The sequence below is a fragment of the Bufo gargarizans genome, chromosome 2, assembly GCF_014858855.1.
Source record: "Bufo gargarizans isolate SCDJY-AF-19 chromosome 2, ASM1485885v1, whole genome shotgun sequence".
NCBI classification, from domain to species: domain Eukaryota; kingdom Metazoa; phylum Chordata; class Amphibia; order Anura; family Bufonidae; genus Bufo; species Bufo gargarizans.
In genome coordinates this window covers 424,188,092-424,208,716 of record NC_058081.1, presented here as the reverse complement: position 1 = coordinate 424,208,716, position 20,625 = coordinate 424,188,092, and positions in this window count along the sequence as shown.

The following is a 20,625-nucleotide window of genomic DNA, read 5'->3' as shown; positions in this document are numbered from 1 at the left end:
CTTGGAAGCCATCACAGCCATGCCTACTAATGGCATGGCTGTGATTGGCCAGTGCAGCATGTGACCCAGCCTCTATATAAGCTGGAGTCACGTAGCGTCACATGTCACATCAGCTCTTACTAGTATAGGGAGAGGATGCTGCAGCTGTGAGGGAGAGATGAGGAAAAATTCTGATATTCTTGGTGTTAAATCTACAAACTACAGCGATTATTTTTGTGGGTGCTATTCTACATTTTTGTACCCCTGAGTCCAGTGCCACAGAGAAATAAGCTTTAATCACTCTGTTTGTTTGGTGGGTGTGGATGACCATTTTTGCAAGTGAAAGTGCACTTGCAACTGCATGTGTTCCAGGGACATAGTAACATAAATGCTCTTACCGTAAAGAATCCTCTTCTATGTTTGTGTACAAACCTTCTTTCCTCCAGACGCAGGGGACATCCCCTCGTCATAGTCACAGTCCTGGGGATAAATAGATGATGGGATAGATCTCTGCACTGACCCATGATATATTTATACATAGTAATTAGATCTCCCCTCAGTCGTCTTTTTTCTAAAGTGAAAAACCCTAATTTTGATATCTTTTGGGGTACTGTAGTTGCCCCATTCCAGTTATTACTTTAGTCTCCCTCCTCTGGACCCTCTCCAGCTCTGCTATGTCTGCCTTATTCAGGAGCCCAGAACTGTACACAGTACTCCATGTGTGGTCTAAATGGGCGATTTTTAAAGTGGTAGGACTATGTTCTTATCACGGGCCTTTTGATGCAACCCATTATCTTGTTGGCCTTGGCAGCAGCTGCTTGATACTGGTTTTAACAAGTGTTTTACCATTTAGTATGTACGGGTGACTTGCATTGTTCCTTCCCATGTGCATAACTTTACATTTGTCAGTGTTAAACCCCATCTGCCACTTATTTGCCTCCAATCTATCCAGATCCCTCTGTAGTAGTATACTGTCCTCTTAATTACTGTTAATTACTTTACACAGTTTAGTGTCATCTGCAAAATATGATATTTTACTATGCAAGCCTTCTACAAGATCATTAATAAATATATTGAAGAGAACAGGGCCAATACTGACCCCTGAGGTACCTCACTAGTGACAGTGACCCAATGTAAGTGTGTACCGTTAATAACCACTCTCTGTTTTCTATCACTCAGCCAGTTACTTACCCACATACAGACTGTGGCAAAACCAACCTTGCCACTGGGTTTTGGAGGGGCCTGGTTGCCAGCCTCTTGCCCCAGGATTATGGCCCATACTAACTTTGATGGAGAAGACAGACCGGCTGCACAGCTTAAATCTATGAAACTGTTTTGGGCAGGAAAACCATGCTTGCGGCCAGCCAAATGTGACTTCCATGGAATTTGGAATCCCCTGCTCGGATCTGGGTGATTTTTGGATATGTTGTTCACCCAGATCAGAGCTGTCCATGGATGTATACATTATGGGGATGTGTGGGATTTTGAGCTGTTTTCTGTGTGTTGGGAAAAATGTGTGTGTTCTGTCTGTGAGTGATTAACCACTTCAGCCCCGCTAGCTGAAACCCCCTTCATGACCAGAGCACTTTTTACACTTCGGCACTACACTCCTTTCACCGTTTATCACTCGGTCATGCAACTTACCACCCAAATAAATTTTACCTCCTTTTCTTCTCACTAATGGAGCTTTCATTTGGTGGTATTTTATTGCTGCTGACATTTTTACTTTTTCTGTTATTAATCAAAATGTAACAATTTTTTTGCAAAAAAATGACATTTTTCACTTTCAGCTGTAAAATTTAGCAAAAAAAACGACATCCATATATAATTTTTTTGCCAAATTTATTGTTCTATATGTCTTTGATAAAAAAAAATGTTTGGGCAAAAAAAAATGGTTTGGGTAAAAGTTATAGCGTTTACAAACTATGGTACAAAAATGTGAATTTCTGCTTTTTGAAACAGCTCTGATTTTCTGAGCACCTGTCATGATTCCTGAGGTTCTACAATGCCCAAACAGTAGAAAAACCCCACAAATGACCCCATTTTGGAAAGTAGACACCCTAAGGTATTCGCTGATGGGCATAGTGAGTTCATAGAACTTTTTATTTTTTGTCACAAGTTAGTGGAAAATGATGATTTTTTTTTTCTTACAAAGTCTCATATTCCACTATATGCGACAAAAAATAAAAAATTCTAGGAACTCACCATGCCCCTCACAGAATACCTTGGGGTGTCTTCCTTCCAAAATGGGGTCACTTGTGGGGTAGTTATACTGCCCTGGCAATTTAGGGGCCCAAATGTGTGAGAAGAACTTTGCAATCAAAATGTGTAAAAAATGACCGGTGAAATCCGAAAGGTGCACTTTGGAATATGTGCCCCTTTGCCCACCTTGGCAGCAAAAAAGTGTCACACATCTGGTATCGCCGTACTCAGGAGAAGTTGGGGAATGTGTTTTGGGGTGTCATTTTACATATACCCATGCTGGGTGAGAGAAATATCCTGACAAAAGACAAATTTTCCCTTTTTTTTTTTATACAAAGTTGGCATTTGACCAAGATATTTTTCTCACCCAGCATGGGTATATGTAAAATGGACTCAATATGCCCCTCAGCAAATACCCAGCATGGGTATATGTAAAATGGACTCAATATGCCCCTCAGCAAATACCTTGGGGTGTCTTCTTTCCAAAATGGGGTCAGTTGTGGGGTGTTTGTACTGCCCTGGCATTTGAGGGTCTCCGCAAATCATTACATGTATGGCCAGCATTAGGAGTTTCTGCTATTCTCCTTATATTGAGCATACAGGTAATGAGATTTTTTTTTCCGTTCAGCCTCTGCACAGATTTCTTCATTCACATCGATCAATGTGGATGAAAAAATCTCAGCCCAAAAAAAAAAATGGAGGGGAAAGGCGTCTGCCAGGACATAGGAGCTCCGCCCTACATCCATACCCACTTAGCTCGTATGCCCTGGCAAACCAGATTTCTCCATTCGCATCACTCGATGTGGATGAATAAATCATTGCCTGGATTATTATTTTTTTAATATATATATATATATATATATATATATATATATATACAAAGTGTTTGCCAAAGCATAGGAACGCCGCCTCCTCCTCAGCTCGTATGCCTTGGCAAACGTATCTGTCACTGCAGAGGAGAAAATCCCGTCTTGCAGCACCGCATACACCGACTTGCGTGTAATCTGACAGCAGCGCAATGCTTCTCTCAGAATGCACATCGGTGCTGCAGCTAGTAGATCGGTTGGTTCACCTGGAAGGTAAAAAAAGAAAAAAAAAAAAGAAAAAACCAGGCCACAACGCAATAATTTTATTAACTTTGGAACAGAACATGTAAACTTTAACTTTTTGAACTAAACATTAACGTGTTTGCTTACTGGTGTTTTTTTTTTGTTTTGTTTTTTTACCTTTATAGAACAAACCTCTCCTTCCCCATGGGTCAATGTGCAAAGCGCAAATCGCCCAAAGATGTGGCGAAGTGCGTTATGCACTTTGTCCCATGTGAAAGGAGACGTTTGCAGCAGCTGTGAGTGAATGGGGCCCTAATAGCCCTGTGTGCCTATCCTGGTGAGATGATCCCTATGCTAGGTGTACCTGTGTGTGGTACTTTCGGAAACACTCCCCTAAGCATAGGGCAGGGTGGTCAGGACAGTCAGGACAGAAATAGCGGGTGTCACGCCTTATTCCACTCCTGCTACAGACACGACATCTTTTTCAGGGTGACGGGTGGGTTGAGGTACCAGCAACGACATTGGGGAAATGTCGCTCGTGTAGACGGCTAACTACACTGGTGGATGGGGCCACGGAACCTCCTGGATACAGGAGGTTCTCGATGATCTCTTCCTGAAATTTGAGGAAGGATCCAGTTCTCCCAGCCTTACTGTAGAGAACAAAACTATTGTACAGAGCCAATTGAATTAAATATACAGACACCTTCTTATACCAGCGTCTGGTTCTGCGGGAAACTAAATACGGAGACAACATCTGGTCATTGAAGTCCACCCCTCCCATGTGAAGGTTATAGTCGTGGACTGAGAGGGGCTTTTCAATGACACGGGTTGCTCGTTCAATTTGTATTGTCGTGTCTGCGTGAATGGAGGAGAGCATGTAAACGTCACGCTTGTCTCTCCATTTCACCGCGAGCAGTTCTTCGTTACACAGTGCGGCCCTCTGCCCCCTTGCAAGACGGGTGCTAACGAGCCGTTGGGGGAAGCCCGCGCAACTAGTTCGCGCGGTACCACAGGCGCCAATCCGTTCTCGAAACAAATGCCTAAGGAGGGCCACACTTGTGTAAAAATTGTCCACATAAAGATGGAACCCCTTGCCGAATAAGGGTGACACCAAGTCCCAGACTATCTTCCCACTGCTCCCCAGGTAGTCAGGGCAACCGACCGGCTCCAGGGTCTGATCTTTTCCCTCATAGACACGAAATTTGTGTGTATAGCCTGTGGCCCTTTCACAGAGCTTATACAATTTGACCCCATTCCGGGCGCGCTTGCTTGGGATGTATTGTTTGAAGCCAAGGCGCCCGGTAAAATGTATAAGGGACTCGTCTACGCAGATGTTTTGCTCTGGGGTATACATATCTGCAAATTTCAGGTTGAAATGGTCTATGAGGGGCCGAATTTTGTGGAGCCGGTCAAAAGCAGGGTGGCCTCTGGGACGGGAGGTGCTGTTATCACTAAAGTGCAGGAAACGCAGGATGGTCTCAAATCGTGTCCTGGACATAGCAGCAGAGAACATGGGCATGTGATGAATCGGGTTCGTGGCCCAATATGACCGCAATTCATGCTTTTTTGTCAGGCCCATGTTGAGGAGGAGGCCCAGAAACGTTTTAATTTCGGAAACTTGGACTGGTTTCCACCGGAAAGGCTGGGCATAAAAGCTTCTCGGGTTAGCGGTTATAAATTGTGTGGCATACCGGTTTGTCTCTGCCACAACTAAGTCTAACAGCTCCGCAGTCAAGAACAGCTAAAAAAATCCCAGGGCCGAACCGATCTGAGCTGTCTCAACCCGAACTCCAGACTGGGCGGTGAAAGGGGGAACTACAGGTGCGGCTGAAGTTGGGGACTGCCAATCAGGGTTTGCCAGCACCTCTGGGATTCTAGGGGCTCTACGGGCACGTCTTTGCGGTGGCTGCGACGGGGTCACTACTGCACGTGCCACCGTACCAGCTTCCCTTCTGGTGCTCGCTACTTCACCATGTTCTACGGCAGTGCTGGTACTAGGTCCAGGAAGGGCTGGGCTGCTGGTGTATGCCTCACCACGTAATCCGACAGCACCAGCCCCACTCTGCTGCTCTTGAAGCGGATCCTGCGCAACCTGCGGTCTAGCGACACGGGGCCGGGTACGCCTGCTGCTATCAGGGACCTCAGCCTCCTCGTCGGAACTTTGGGTCAGAGAGCCACTGCTTTCTACACATTCGTATTCTGACCTGCTGGATTCATCAGATGAGGGTTCCCACTCCTCATCCGACTGGGTCAGAAGCCTGTAGGCCTCTTCAGAGGAATACCCCCTGTTTGACATGTGGGCAACTAAATTTAGGGGCATTCCCTGAGACTACCCAAGAAAAAAAAAGCAAGCCTGTCTTACAAATGGGAGGCTAGCGAAGTACCGGAGGCTGCTGCGGTTGATAAAAAATATCAAAACTTATTTTTTTATCGCCGCAGTGCGTGTAAAGTGAATGTGCAGCGATCAAAAAAATGTGTCACTGCGGTGGGGCGGGCGTGGGCGAACGCATGTGTGGGCGACCGATCAGGCCTGATCGGGCAAACACTGCGTTTTGGGTGGAGGGAGAACTAAAGTGACACTAATACAATTATAGATCTGACCGTGATCAGTTTTGATCACTTCCAGATACTTTAAAAGTACAAATGCTGATTGGCGATACGCTAATCAGCGAATAACGGACTGCGGTGCTTTGGGCTGGGCGCTAACCGATCCCTAAACTACCTAACCAAGGGGCCTAAACTATACTGAAGCCTAACGGTCAATACCAGTGAAAAAAAAAAGTGACAGTTTGCACTGATCACTTTTTTCCTTTCACTAGTGATTGACAGGGGCGATCAAAGGGGTGATCAAAGGGTTAATTGGGGTGATCTGGGGGCTAAGTGTGGTGTAGTGGGTACTCACAGTGATGTGTGCTCCTCTGCTCCTCTGCTGGAACCAACCGACCAAAAGAAGGAGCAGAGGAGCACAGCAGCCATATAACCCCATCATATTTACTAATATGATGGGTTAAATGGCTACTGATTGGATTTTTTAAAAATCAGCAACCTGCCAGCCAATGATCGTGGCCGGCAGGTTGCTGACGAAATACTTGGCTACGAAATGCCGGCCCGCGATGCGCATGCGCGGGCCGGCTGTGACGTAATCTCGCATCTCGCGAGATGACGCGCCGATGCGTCCAGGAGGAACAAATCAACCACCTCCCAGACGCATCGGTGCGTTAGGCGGTCGGGAGGTGGTTAAGTTAGCGCATTATGCTTGGTAATTGTATTTTGTTGATTGCGTCTCAGACAATGCCAGTGTGTTAGTTAATTGTGTCTCAGACAATGCCAGTATGTTAGTTAATTGCGTCGAAGACAATGCTGTATTTTGTTGATTGCGTTTACAGACAGAGGGAAGGGGGTTTTGTGTACAATTGCTGGGAAGGTTTCAATACTGTAAATGCATCTGATTGGCTAAAATATAAACTGTCACAGTCTTCTACAAGGGCCCCAGGGGGAGTCTCCCTTGCTAGGAGACCTGCATAAAAGGCTGAAAAATAACCCATTAAAGAGTTGATGTTTTACATTCAACATAGAGCCTCGTCTCATGTGTATGGGGATTGCTATACGTGTATACTCCCCTGCTTGGAGTCCTCGGGAAGCACTGGGAGCATCCATCAACGGGGTGCTAGGAGATCCGTTACACAGACATTTTCTCCTAGTCCGAGCATTCTCATTTTATATATTAAACTTTAATCTGGTACAGTGTCAAATGCTTTGGAGAAGTCCAGATATACGACATTCATTGATACGCCGTTGTCAGATCTAGAACTTACCTCCTCATAGAAACTGATTACATTAGTTTGGCATGACCGATCCCTCATGAAGCCATGCTGATATGGTGTTATTTTCCTATTTCCATTGAGATGCTCTAAGATACCATCTCTTAGAAAACCTTCAAACAGTTTACCCACCACAGATGTTAAACTTACCGGCCTATAGTTTCCAGGCTCTGTTTTTGGACCCTTTTTGAATTTTGGCACCACATTTGCTAAGCGCCAATCCTGTGAAACATTCCCTGTCAGTATAGAGTCGCAAATACATTGCTTTAATCCTGTTCTGGTAGCTCAGTAGGCGACATCTAGGCATTTTTTAAGGACATCTACACTGCATATGTGCTTGGGGAAGGGAAAATAATATCGGTACATATTCACATTACCCCTGTGCTGAATATCTGACAGGGAAAATCTATTCATTAAATCCATCTGTTAGATTCCAGGGAGAGAATAGAACAGAATCTTTGGTTCAGAACGTGAATCTTACTCAGCGATCAACATACATTTAGTTGTGTGGGTGCAAGGCACAATCTTTTTACCCTGCCCTGAGCCCAGTGACGGAAAAAAAAAAAGTTTAGTTAGGTGGGCGGTGGTGGCGGCCATTTTATGCAAGCTCAGTGCACCAGCACTGCATCTGAGCTTTTGTGACATTGAAATCCAATCTTGCAAAATTGCACTAATAAGCTAGAAATATAGTCATTATTTTCTGGGTTTTTCAAAACACACTTTTTTGCCAAAATACACTATATTACATCCCTAGCTGCATCTGGACGTGTGAAATTCAACCGTTATATACAGCTTTTCATATTCTGTTAGTAAAAAACACACTTTTTTGGCAATATACAACATCTGGATTAGTCAGTGTGCAATGTAAGCTAGAAATATAGCCATAATTTTCTGGGTTTTTAAAAACACACTTTTATTTTGCCAAAATCCACTATTTTACAAATCTGCAAGGGTGAAATTCAAGTTTAATTTATACAGCTTTCATATTCTGTTAGTAAAAAAAAAACTTTTTGGGGCAATATACAACATCTGGATTAGTCAGTGTGCAATTTAAGTTAGAAATACAGCCCTATTTTTCAGGTTTTTTAAAAACACACTATTTTTGCCAAAATACTCCATTTTACAGCCCTTGCAGCATCAGCACGTGTGAAATTCCAGGGTTATATACTGCTGTCATATTCAGTTATTAAACAAACACACGTTTGGGCAAAAAAAAGTTTATTTGGCATCCTTTGCTGCAGATGTCATTGTGAGATACACCCTTTAAATACAGGGGTTATATTTAGTTATTTGAAATACAGCCATTTTGGGCACAAATTTTTTATTGCGGCCTAGTGTGGGTCAGGGCGTGTGAGATACACCCTTTATATACAAGGGTTATATTCATTTATTTGAAATAGAGCCATTTTGGGCACAAATCTTTAATTACAGCCTAGTGTGGGCCAGGGCGTGTGAGATACACCCTTCAATTACAGGGGTTATATTCAGTTATTTGAAATACAGCCATTTTGGGCACACATTTTAAATTGCGGTCTAGTGTGGGTCAGGGTGTGTGAGATACACCCTTTATATACAGGGGTTATATTCAGTTAATTGAAATGCAGCCATTTTGGTTACAAATCTTTAATTGCGGCCTAGTGTGGGTCAGGGCATGTGAGATACTCCCTTTAAATACAGGGGTTATATTCAGTTATTTGATATACAGCCATTTTGGGTACAAATCTTTAATTGCAGCCTAGTGTGGGTCAGGGCGGGTGAGATACACCCTTCAAATACAGGGGTTATATTCAGTTATTTAAAATACAGCCATTTTGGTCACAAATTTTAAATTGTGGCCTAGTGTAGGTCAGGACCTGTGAGATACACCCTTGATATACAGGGGTTATATTCAGTTATTTGAAATGCAGCCATTTTGGGTACAAATCTTTAAATTAGGCTTAGTGTGGGTCAAAGCGTGTGAGATACACCCTTCAAATGCAGGGGTTATATTCAGTTATATGAAATACAGCCATTTTAGGCACAAATCTTTAATTGCGGCATAGTGTAGGTCAGGGCATGTGAGATACACCCTTTTTATACAAGGGATATATTTAGTTATTTGAAGTACAGTCATTTTGGGTACAAATCTTTAATTGAGGCCTAGTGTAGGTCAGAGCGTGTGAGATACACACTGTACATACTGTCGTTCTATTCTAATATAAATTAAACATCCATTTAGGGCAAGATCCTAAATTCGAGAAATATGAGGAGAGCGTCAAATAAGTGACATGGCCTACGTCGTGGTGCTGCTGGTGGAGGTCCTGTTGCAGAGAGAGGACGTGGTCGATCTGTGCCAGCTACAAGTGAAACCTCTTCCTCAGGTGCGAGTAGGCGACAGAACCTGCAGCGGTATTTGTTTGGGTCTAATGCGGCTCTACAAATCTTGAGGCCTGAACAAGTACAGGCGATAGTAGATTGGGTTGCTGACAGTGCTTCCAGTTCCTTCACATTATCTCCGACCCAGTCTCCTGCTGAAAGATTAGAGTTGACACCTGCAGCCCTTGTTCATCAGTCTTTCACCTCACCCCCTTGCAACTCAGCCAATCAGTCTGAGCCCCAAGTCATGCAGCAGTCTCTTCTGCTTTTTGATGACTCTGTTAGTAGGGTTTCCCAGGGCCATCCACCTAGCCCTGCCCCAGAACTGGAAGAGATTGAGTGCACTGATGGCCATCCACTTATCTTTCAAGATGAGTACATGGAAGGACCATCACAGCACGTCTCGGATGATGACGAAACACAGGTGCCAACTGCTGGGGCTTTCAAAAGTGTGCAGACCGACAAGGAGGGCAGGAGTGAAAACTGGGTGGAAGATGAGGTCCTCAACCCCACATGGAATCAAGGTCATGCGAGTGACCAATGTAGTTTGGAGGAAGAGGCGGTGGTCACACAGAGCCACCAGCACAGCAGAAGAGGGAGCAGGGAGCAAAAGCAGAGTGGCCATCCTCTAGACAGTATGCCTGCTATTGCCCACCGCAGCAAGCTACGGAGCAGACCAAAGCCAGCTCCAAGGAGTTCTCTGGCGTGGCAGTTATTTAGATAATGTGCTGACGACAATACACGAGTGGTTTGCATGCTGTGCAGTCAAAGTCTGAAGCGAGGCATAAACGTTTTTAACCTGAGCACAACCTGCATGACCAGGCATTTAAGTGCTAAGAACGAGCTGCATAAAGTAGACACCGCAAAAACCAAGAAAGGTCTCTGGCTCCTCCTGCTTCCTCTTCTGCTGCAGTCTCGGCCTCTTCATCCACCTCTGGAGTGACAGTGCCACCTGATACCCCAGATACAGAGGATCTGCCAGCAACACCACCACCTGGGTCACCAAGCATCTCCACAATGTCACACGGAAGCATACAGCTCTCCATCTCCCAAACACTGGAGAGGAAGAGGAAGTATCCCCCTACCCACCTGTGATCCCTAGCCCTGAATGCCAGCATTTCTAAATTACTGGCCTTTGAAATGCTGTCATTCCATCTGGTGGAGACTGATAGTTTTAAAGGCCTTATGGCTGTGGCTGTCCCACAGTACATCGTGCCCAGCCGCCACTACTTTTCCAGGCGAGCCATCCCTTCCCTGCACAACCAAGTAGGGGGCAAAATCAGGTGTCCACTGCACAACACCATCTGTGGCAAGGTGCACCTCACTAGGGATACGTGGAGCAGTAAGCCGTTATATCTCCATACCAGCACACTGGGTAAATGCAGTGGCGGCTGGGCCTGAGGCCTATAGCAGTTTGGTGTATGTCCTTCCACCACGGAGGTTTGCAGGGTGCTTCAGTTTGCCTCCTGTTGCTTCCTCCTCCCACTCCGCTTCCTCATCCTCTACAGGCTCCTCATCCGGTCAGCGTAACACCTTCACCACCAACTTCAGCACAGCCAGGGGTAAACAACAGCAGGCAGTTTTAAAACTTATCTGTTTGGGGGACAAACCCCACACCACGCAGGAGCTGTGGACGGGCCTTGAACAACAGACCAATGAGTGGTTGGTGCCAGTGAGCCTCAAACCCAGCCTGGTGGTGTGCAATAATGCGCAAAATCTCGTAGCAGCTCTGGGACTAGCCGGCTTGACTCACATCCCCGCTGAATTTGGTGGTGCAGAGATTCCTTAAAAATTACCCTGATATGTCAGAGCTGCTGCATAAAGTTCGGGCCGTCTGTGCGCGCTTTTGGCTTTCTCACCCTGCTGCTGCTCGCCTGTCAGCGCTGCAGCGTAAATTCGGCCTTCCCGCTCACCGCCTCATATGCCATGTGCCTACAAGGTCGAACTCCACCTTGCACATGCTGTGTGAGCAGCAGCAGGCGATAGTGGAGTTTCAGCTCCAGCACGCACGGGTGTTTTGCTATGCGGAACAGTACCACTTCACCACCAATGACTGGGCCTCCATGCGAGACCTGTGTTCCTGTGTTGCGCTGTTTCGAGTACTCCACCAACATGGCCAATGCCGATAACACCGCTCTCCGCGTAACCATCCCACTTCTATGCCTCCTTGAAAAACCGCTGTTGGTGATGATGGAAGAAGATGTGACACAGGAGGAGGAGGAGGAAGAGGGATCATTTCGTAGGGTTTCCGGCCAGTCATTCACAAGTGGCTCCGAGGGTGGGTTACTGCACCCACAAACGCCAGGTACACAATTGTCCAGCCAGGGCACAATTCTGGAAGATGACGAGGTGGACGATGAGGAGATGGAGGAACCATGTTCACAGCAGGGTGGCACCCAGACCAGCTCATGGCCATCATTGGTGCGTGGCTGGGGGGATACAGAGGACACAGACGATACACCTCCCACAGAGGACAGCTTTTCTTTGCCTCTGGGCAGCCTGGCACACATGAGCGATTACATGCTGTAGTGTCTCTGCAACGACCGCCGAGTTGCCCACATTCTAACTTGTGCTGATTACTGGGTGGCTACACTGCTGGATCCCTGTTACAAGGACAATGTACCGTCCTTAATTCTCTCACTGGAGTGCGATCATAAGATGCGCAAGTACAAACGCATGCTGGTAGACGCGCTGCTGGTAGCATTGACAGCGGGGGCACAGTGGAAGCACAAGGCGAAGGCAGAGGACGAGGAACGCCAATGCAGCTGGGGCACCGCCAGCACCTCAGAAGGCAGGGTTAGCATGGCTGAAATGTGGAAAAGCTTTGTCAGCACGCCACAACAACCAGCACCAACAGCTGATATGGAACGTCTTCGCAGGAGGCAGCATTTCACCAACATGGTGGAGCATTATGTGTGCACACGCCTACACGTCCTGAATGACAGGGTGTGCCCCCTTAAACTTCTGGGTCTCCAAATTGGGCACATTGCCTGAGCTTGACCTTTACACCTTGGAGGTGCTGGCCTGGCCTGCCCTGCAGCCAGTGTATTATCTGAACGTGTGTTTAGCATGGCAGGGGGCGTCATCACAGACAAACGTAGCCGCCTGTCCACAGCCAATGTGGACAAGCTTACGTTTATTAAAATAAACCAGGCATGGATCCCACAGGACTTGTCCGTACCTTGTGCAGAATAGACATGTATACTGGCCTTAATCAGCCATTGTTATACTGCAGCGCAATTGCTTTTTCTTGTATTTTGGATATTTCACACTCTTTTGGTGTACCTTAATTTAAAAAATAATAATAATTAAGACCAAAAACCAGTGTTGGCTACCATCTGTAGGTGGAAGCGGCGGTGGAGGAGGACGAGGTAGCCAACACTGGTTTTTGGTCTTAATTATTATTATTTTATTTTTTTTACACCGCTACGTCCACCACCTCCTCAAACTCCTACTCCATATGGAACTCCACATCATAAATCAATTTTTTTATTTTTTATTTGTACATATTTTATTTTATGTCATTTCACTACTTTGTCAGTCACATTTTCTGGGTGTGAACTTTGTCAGTTCACCAATTTTTGGGTGTGATGTGTCACTGCTACACCCAGTAGACAGGTAAAAAAATAATAATAATAATAATTGTCTGTTACATTTTCAGCTAAAATTCACAAATATACCCCTCCTTTACCTAGTTGACAGCTTAATAAAAAAAAAATTACATTTTCGGGTGACAATAAAAATAATTTTTTCTGTCATAGACCCCTGCTCTACCAAGTAGACAGGTTACTAAATTTCAGTAATTTTTCCGTTACATTCTTGGGTCGACATTTTACCATTTTAGATGTGAATCCCTGCTCTGCATAGGTGACAGGGAATAGAATTTCAGAATTTCTTTCTTTAATTGATGTGCGCCACCTCCTTTCATTCAATGCTTAATCCCTTAAAGCCATATTTCACCTTAAGGACTTGGCCATTTTTTGCAAATCTGACCAGTGTCACTTTAAGTGCTGATAACTTTAAAATGCTTTGACTTATCCAGGCCATTCTGAGATTATTTTTTCGTCACATATTGTACTTCATGACACTGGTAAAATGAAGTAAAAAAATATAATTTTTATTTATAAAAAAATACAAAATTTACCATTTTCTTTTTTAAATTGCAAATTTCCAAGTTTCAATTCCTCTACTTTTATAACATATAGTAATACCTCCAAAAATAGTTATTACTTCACATTCCCCATATGTCTACTTCATGTTTGGATCATTTTGGGAATTATATTTTATTTTTTGGGGATGTTACAAGGCTTAGAAGTTTAGAAACAAATCTAAACAAATCAAAAACCCAATTTTTAGGGACCAGTTCGGGTCTGAAGTCACTTTACAAGGCTTACATAATAGAAACCACCCAAAAATGACCCATTCTAGAAACGACACCCCTCAAGGTATTCAAAACTGCTTTTACAAACGTTGTTAACCCTTTAGGTGTTCCACAAGAATTAATGGAAAATAGAGATACAATTTCAAAATTTCACTTTTTTGGCACATTTTAATAATTTTTTTCCAGTTACAAACGGTTAACAGCCAAACCAAACTCAATATTTATTTATGGCCCTGATTCTGTAGTTTACAGAAATACCTTATATGTGGTCGTAAACCGCTGTACGGGCAATACGGCAGGGCACAGAAGAAAAGGAATGCCATACGGTTTTTGGAAGGCAGGTTTTGCTGGACTGTTTTTTTTGACACTCATGTCCCATTTAAGGCCCCTGATGCACCCCTAGAGTAGAAACGCCATAAAAGTGACCCCATCTAAAAAACTACACCCCTCAAGGTATTAAAAACGGATTTTACAAACGTCGTTTACCCTTTAGGTGTTCCACGAGAATTAATGGAAAATAGAGATCCAATTTCAAAATTTCACTTTTTGGACAGATTTTCCATTTTAATAATTTGAAGCACAAATGTGGGCCAAAAGAGTAAAGCGGAAATGTGGGGCAAATTATTGAAGCACAAATGTTGTACAACTTATTAAAGTTTAACCCTTTAAGGACTTAGGGCGTACCGGTACGCCCTATTTCCCAAGTCCTTAAGGACTCAGAGCATACCGGTACGTCCTAAGTCACCCCCTGTCATTGATCACCCCCCTGTAAGGCTCCATTCTGACGTCCGTATGTGCTTTGCGGATCCGATCCACGGATGCGTGGTCTGTAAAACACATACGGACTTCTGAATGGAGCCTTACAGGGGGGTGATCATCCCATATAGACTCCCTGATCACTCCCCTGTAAGGCTCCATTCAGACGTCCGTATGTGTTTTGCGGATCCGATCCATGGATGCGTGGATCCGTAAAACACATACGGACGTCTGAATGGAGCCTTACAGGGGGGTGATCAATCACAGGGGGGTGATCAATCACAGGGGGGTGATCAGGGAGTGTATATGGGGTGATCACCCCTCTGTCTTTGATCACCACCCTGTAAGGCTCCCTTCAGACGTCCGTATGTGTTTTGCGGATCCGATCCATGGATCCGTGGATCCGTAAAACACATACGGACATCTGAATGGAGCCTGACAGGGGGGTAATCAATGACAGGGGGGTTATCAGGGAGTCTATATGGGGTGATCAGGGGTTAATAAGGAGTTAATAAGTGACGGGGGGTGCAGTGTAGTGTGGTGCTTGGTGCTACTTTACTGAGCTGCCTGTGTCCTCTGGTGGTCGATCCAAGCAAAAGGGACCACCAGAGGACAAGGTAGCAGGTATATTAGACGCTGTTATCAAAACAGCGTCTAATATACCTGCTAGGGATTTAAAAAAAATCGCATCTACAGCCTGCCAGCGAACGATCGCCGCTGGCAGGCTGTAGATAAGCTTGCTTACCTGCAGTTCCTGTGAATGCGCGCGCCTGTGTGCGCGGTTCACAGGAAATCTCGCGTCTCTCGAGATGACGCGTATATGCGTCACTGTGCCTGGGACAGCCGCCTCCGGACCGCGATCCTGCGTTAGGCGGTCCGGAGGCGGTTAAAGACACCTGTCCACCCCACAGTTAGTCAGACGCCAACTACTACATGGGCAAGACCAAAGAGCTGTCAAAAGACACCAGAGACAAAATTGTGGACCTCAACAAGGCTGGAAAGGCCTACGGGGCAATTGCCAAGTAGCTTGGTAAAAATAGATCAACTGTTGGAGCAATTGTTAGAAAATGAAAAAGGTTAAAGACGACTGTCAGTCTCCCTCGGACTGGGGCTCCATGCAAGATCTAACCTCGTGGGGTATCACTGATGATAAGAAAGGTGAGGAATCAGCCCAGAACTACAAGGGAGGAGCTGGTCAATGACATGAAGAGAGCTGGGACCACAGATTCAAAGGTCACTGTCGGTAGAACATAACGCCCTCATGGTTTAAAATCATGCATTGCATGGAAGTGCTCAAGTTATCACATGTCCAGGCCCATCTGAAGTTTGCCAATGACCACCTGGATGATCCAGAGGAGGCATGGGGGAAAGTCATGTGGTCAGATAAGACCAAAGTAGAACATTTTGGTCTAAACTTCACTCGTCGTGTTTGGAGGAAAAAAAAGGATGAGTTACATCCCAAGAACACCATCCCTGTGAAGCATGGGGGTGGTAACATCATGCTTTGGGGGATGCTTTTCTGCAAAAGGGACAGGATAACTGCACTGTATTAAGGAAAGGATGAATGGGGCCATTTTTTGTGATATTTTGAGCAACAACCTCCTTCCCTCAGTCAGAGCATTGAAGATGGGTCTTGGCTGGGTCTTCCAACATGATAACGATGCGAGGCACACAGCCAGGATAACCAAGGAGAAGCATATCAACCGTAAGAAGCATATCAACGTTTTGCAGTGGCCTAGCCAGTCTCCAGACGTAAATCTAATAAAACATCTTTGGAGGGAGCTGAAACTCTGTGTTGCTCAGCGACAGCTCTGAAACCTGACAGATCTAGAAGAGATCTGTGTGGAGAAGTGGGCCAAAATCCCTGTTGCAGTGTAAAAACCTGGTCAAGAACTACAGGAAATGTTTGACCTCTGTAATTGCAAACAAAGGCTTCTGTATCAAATATTAACACTGATTTTCTCAGGTGTTCAATACTTATGTTCAGCAGTGCAAGACAAATACATTCTTTAGAATTTTTTTTATGTTGTCTCTCAGAGTGGGAATGTACCATCAATGTAAATTTCAGACCCCTCCATGATTTTTAAGTGGGAGAAATATTTTAGGGGTCAGTACAGAGATCTCTCCCATCATCTATTTATCCCCAGGACTGTGACTGTGATGAGGGGACAGATTCTGCATCTGGAGAAAAGAAGGTTTGTACACAAATATAGAAGAGGATTCTTTACAGTAAGAGCAGGGAGACTATGGGACTCTCTGCCTGAAGAGGTGGTGATGGTGAACTCATTAACCATTTTGCTACCAGCGACATACATGTGTGGCCCTGGAACAATGGGGAAACATGGCGTCCACTCGCATGTGCAGCGGGATTCATGGCCGGTAGGTGTCTGCTGTTTCAAAACAGCAGAGAACCTCTGCTAATTACTGTAATCGGCAATAATTTCGACCGCGGTAATTAAAACCTTTAGATGCCGTGATCACGGAATCTAAAGAGTGAAAAACCTGGAAGATCATGCTTCCGGGCTTCTTACTGGCATCCTTTGTGGCCAATGAGGATGCTGGTAATTGATTTAGGGCTCTTTCACACTTGCGTGCTTTTCTACCGGCATAGAGTTCTGTCGTCGGGGCTCTATGCCGGAAGAATCCTGATCAGTTTTATCCTAATGCATTCTGAATGGAGAGAAATCCATTCAGGATGCATCAGGATGTCTTCAGTTCAGGACCGGAATGTTTTTTGGCCGGAGAAAATACTGCAGCATGCTGCGCTTTTTGCTCTGGCCAAAAATCCTGAACACTTGCCGCAAGGCCGGATCCGGAATTAATGCCCATTGAAATGCATTAATCCGGATACGGCCTTAAGCTAACCGTCGTTTCGGCGCATTGCCGGATCCGACATTTAGCTTTTTCTGAATGGTTACCATGGCTGCCAGGACGCTAAAGTCCTGGCAGCCATGGTAAAGTGTAGTGGAGAGCGGGGGAGCAGTATACTTACCGTCCGTGCGGCTCCCGGGGTGCTTCAGAGTGATGTCAGGGCGCCCCACGCGCATGGATGACGTGATCGCATGGCACGTCATCCATGCGCATGGGGCGCTCTGACGTCATTCTGGAGCGCCCCGGGAGCCGCACGGACTGTAAGTATACTGCTCCCCCGCTCCCCACTACTACTAGGACAACCAGGACTTTAATAGCGTCCTGGCTGCCATAGTAACACTGAATGCATTTTGAAGACGGATCCGTCTTCAAATGCTTTCAGTTCACTTGCGTTTTTCCGGATCCGGCATGTAATTCTGGCAAATGGAGTACACGCCGGATCCGGACAACGCAAGTGTGAAAGAGCCCTTAAATGTGCTAGGTCTTGCTGAGACCTAGTGCATTTAGCTGCAATTCTTATTTTGGCCATCAGGTTAGTAATTATGACATTTAAATTAAAATGAAAAATCCATGAATGCTCAGAAGTAAAAACAAACATTTTGGATTTTGTAGACTCAAATAAGATCTTAAAAAAAAGTAATTTTTTAAAATAAAATACGAAAGTTTAAATCAACCCCCTTTCATTATAATAAATATAAACATCACTCGTACTATTAAAATATAAAAAAAATTCCAGTACGACGAATGACATAACGGAAGAATGGGTCAAAATGGCCAATTTGCCATTTTCTAATTGCCTCTCTTACCCAAAAAAGTAGCAAAATATGATCAAAAAGTCACACACATTCCAAAATGGTATCAATAAAAATTACAGATTGTTCTGCAAAAATGAGGCCCCACACAGCTAAGTAGCTATAACTATAAAAGTGTTATGGGGTCAGAATATGGTGATATAAATATTTTTAATTTTTTTTCAAAGTTTGAATTTAATTTTATACTATTTATAACCTATTCATATGTGGTATTGTTGTAATCGTACTGACCCAGAGAATGAAGGGCATGGATCAGTTTTGCCGCAAACCGAACACCATGGGAACAAAACCCGTAAAATGTTGGAGGAATTCAATTTTTTTCCAATTCCACCCTATTTGTAATTTATGTTCTCACTTTCCACTACATTGTATGCCATAATAAATGGTGCCATTAAAAAGTACAACTTGTCCAACAAAACATAAGCGCTCATACAACTATGTGAACAGAAAAATAAAAAAGTTATGGCTCAAGGAAGATAGGGAAGAAAAACGAAAATGCAAAAACAAAAAAACCTGGTATGCTAAAAATTAAAATAGTTCAAAAGGGGTCTGGATGTATTTCTGGAGTGTAACAATGTTACAGATTATAGTTATTAGGTTTCTGGTAATGTCCTTGATTCAGGGAGCAATTCTGATTGCGTGATTGGAGTCAGGAAGGATTTTTTTCCCCCAAAATGAGGACACATTGTCTTCCACCTCATGTTTTTTTTTTTGCTTCCTCTGGATCAACTTGCAGGATAACAGGTTGAATTGGATAGACGGATGTTTTTTTTCCAGACTTATAAACTATGTTATTATGTAACTGTTTTCAAAATATGTTTTGAGGAGGAGGCAGTGCCTGATGTAGCACATGCATGTCGCACGGTAAGCAATGAGGGACCTGAATGGTGTTAAAAATAATAAGGAATGGGGGGCGTGGCCAACTGCCGTAATGGCCGGACGCATCTGAGTGAAGCTCCGGCTCCCGCCAACTATCCTGAGCCATCCTGTTGCCCACATTTGCTGAAGTTTGCCCCAGTACGCTTACCTAAGCCAGCAGCAATCGCTCGATCTTTATCATGAGCCCCAGCAAGGCACAGATGGCGGCGGAGCGACTGAAGGAGTTCGCCAGGCAGGACTCCCAACATGGCGCCGCGGCTCCTTCTCCGACACGTGCAACCAGCACCAGAAGCCAGTCGTCGCAACAGCCGCTTAATGAGGCGGAGGCTGAACCTGAATTCAACCTGCAAACCTCTCACCAGCAACTTATGGCGGCCATTACTGGATGCCAGGTCTCCCTAACGGGGAAGATAGATGAGGTAAGGGTGGATTTGGGCCTACTACGCCAGGATGTGCAGCAGCTGCGAGAGCGGGTCCGAGTGACTGAGACCAGAGTATCAGACTTAGAGGATTTAACTAACCCCTTGCCAGCAAGGATCGCTGCGGTGGAGGCATCTGTGGAGCTATTTCGCCAAAAATGCAATGATCTTGAGAATCGCGCGGCTCAATAACGTGCGCATTATTGGCATGCCTGAGCGGGCCGAGGGCCCAGATCCAGCAGCTTTCCTGGAGAGATGGTTTAAAGAGATATTCCCCAATGCTGCTTTTTCATCTGCGTATACGGTGGAAAGGGCACACACGGTACCTGCCAGACCACTGCCTCCTGGTGCCCCCCCAAGACCTCTACTAGCTCGCATGTTAAACTGGCGGGACAGGGATCTCATTTTGGCGCAAGCCAGGGTCGCACAGAAGATATCGCTAGGCTCTGCGAACATTTCTTTGTATCCGGATTTCTCTGCTGACCTTCAGAAGAAACGTGCTACCTTCGTCTCTATCAAAAGACGCCTCCGAGAGTTGAACCTCAAGTATTCCATGGCGTATCCTGCTCGCCTGAGAGTGGTAGATGGCGACAAGTCACTGTTCTTCTCCAATACTGCTGAAGCGGAGGACTGGTTATCTGGGAGACACCGACGCTCCCCTCCCAGATGAATTGGCTTGTAACTGAAGCTCTGCAGGGATATGCCTGAGAGGGATGAAGAAGCTGCTGTGAGGACTGCACCTTGCTTACCCTCTATTTCTTTCCGTGACTTTTGATTTATTCTTTTCCCTATGCTTTTGTTCTCCAGCGTTGTTACAAGTCCGAGCTGGGTAAAGTATTACCTCATGTTGCTAGTTAGCCTTAGGGCCTTTGAGGGTTAATTGCGGGCAGCTCCTCATGCAATATATTCATGTAACCGGCAAATTTCACTTCATATGGGGGGAGTCAGCTACTCCACCTGCATTGGGTTTTACTTGTATACACCGTGCAGGTCCCCCAAACACATGGCCACTTGTTCATATGGATGTGATTATGTTCACCCCCTGTTGGGGTGGTTTAGTGTATTTACAATGTTTTACGCTATTTCTGCAATGTCTAACAA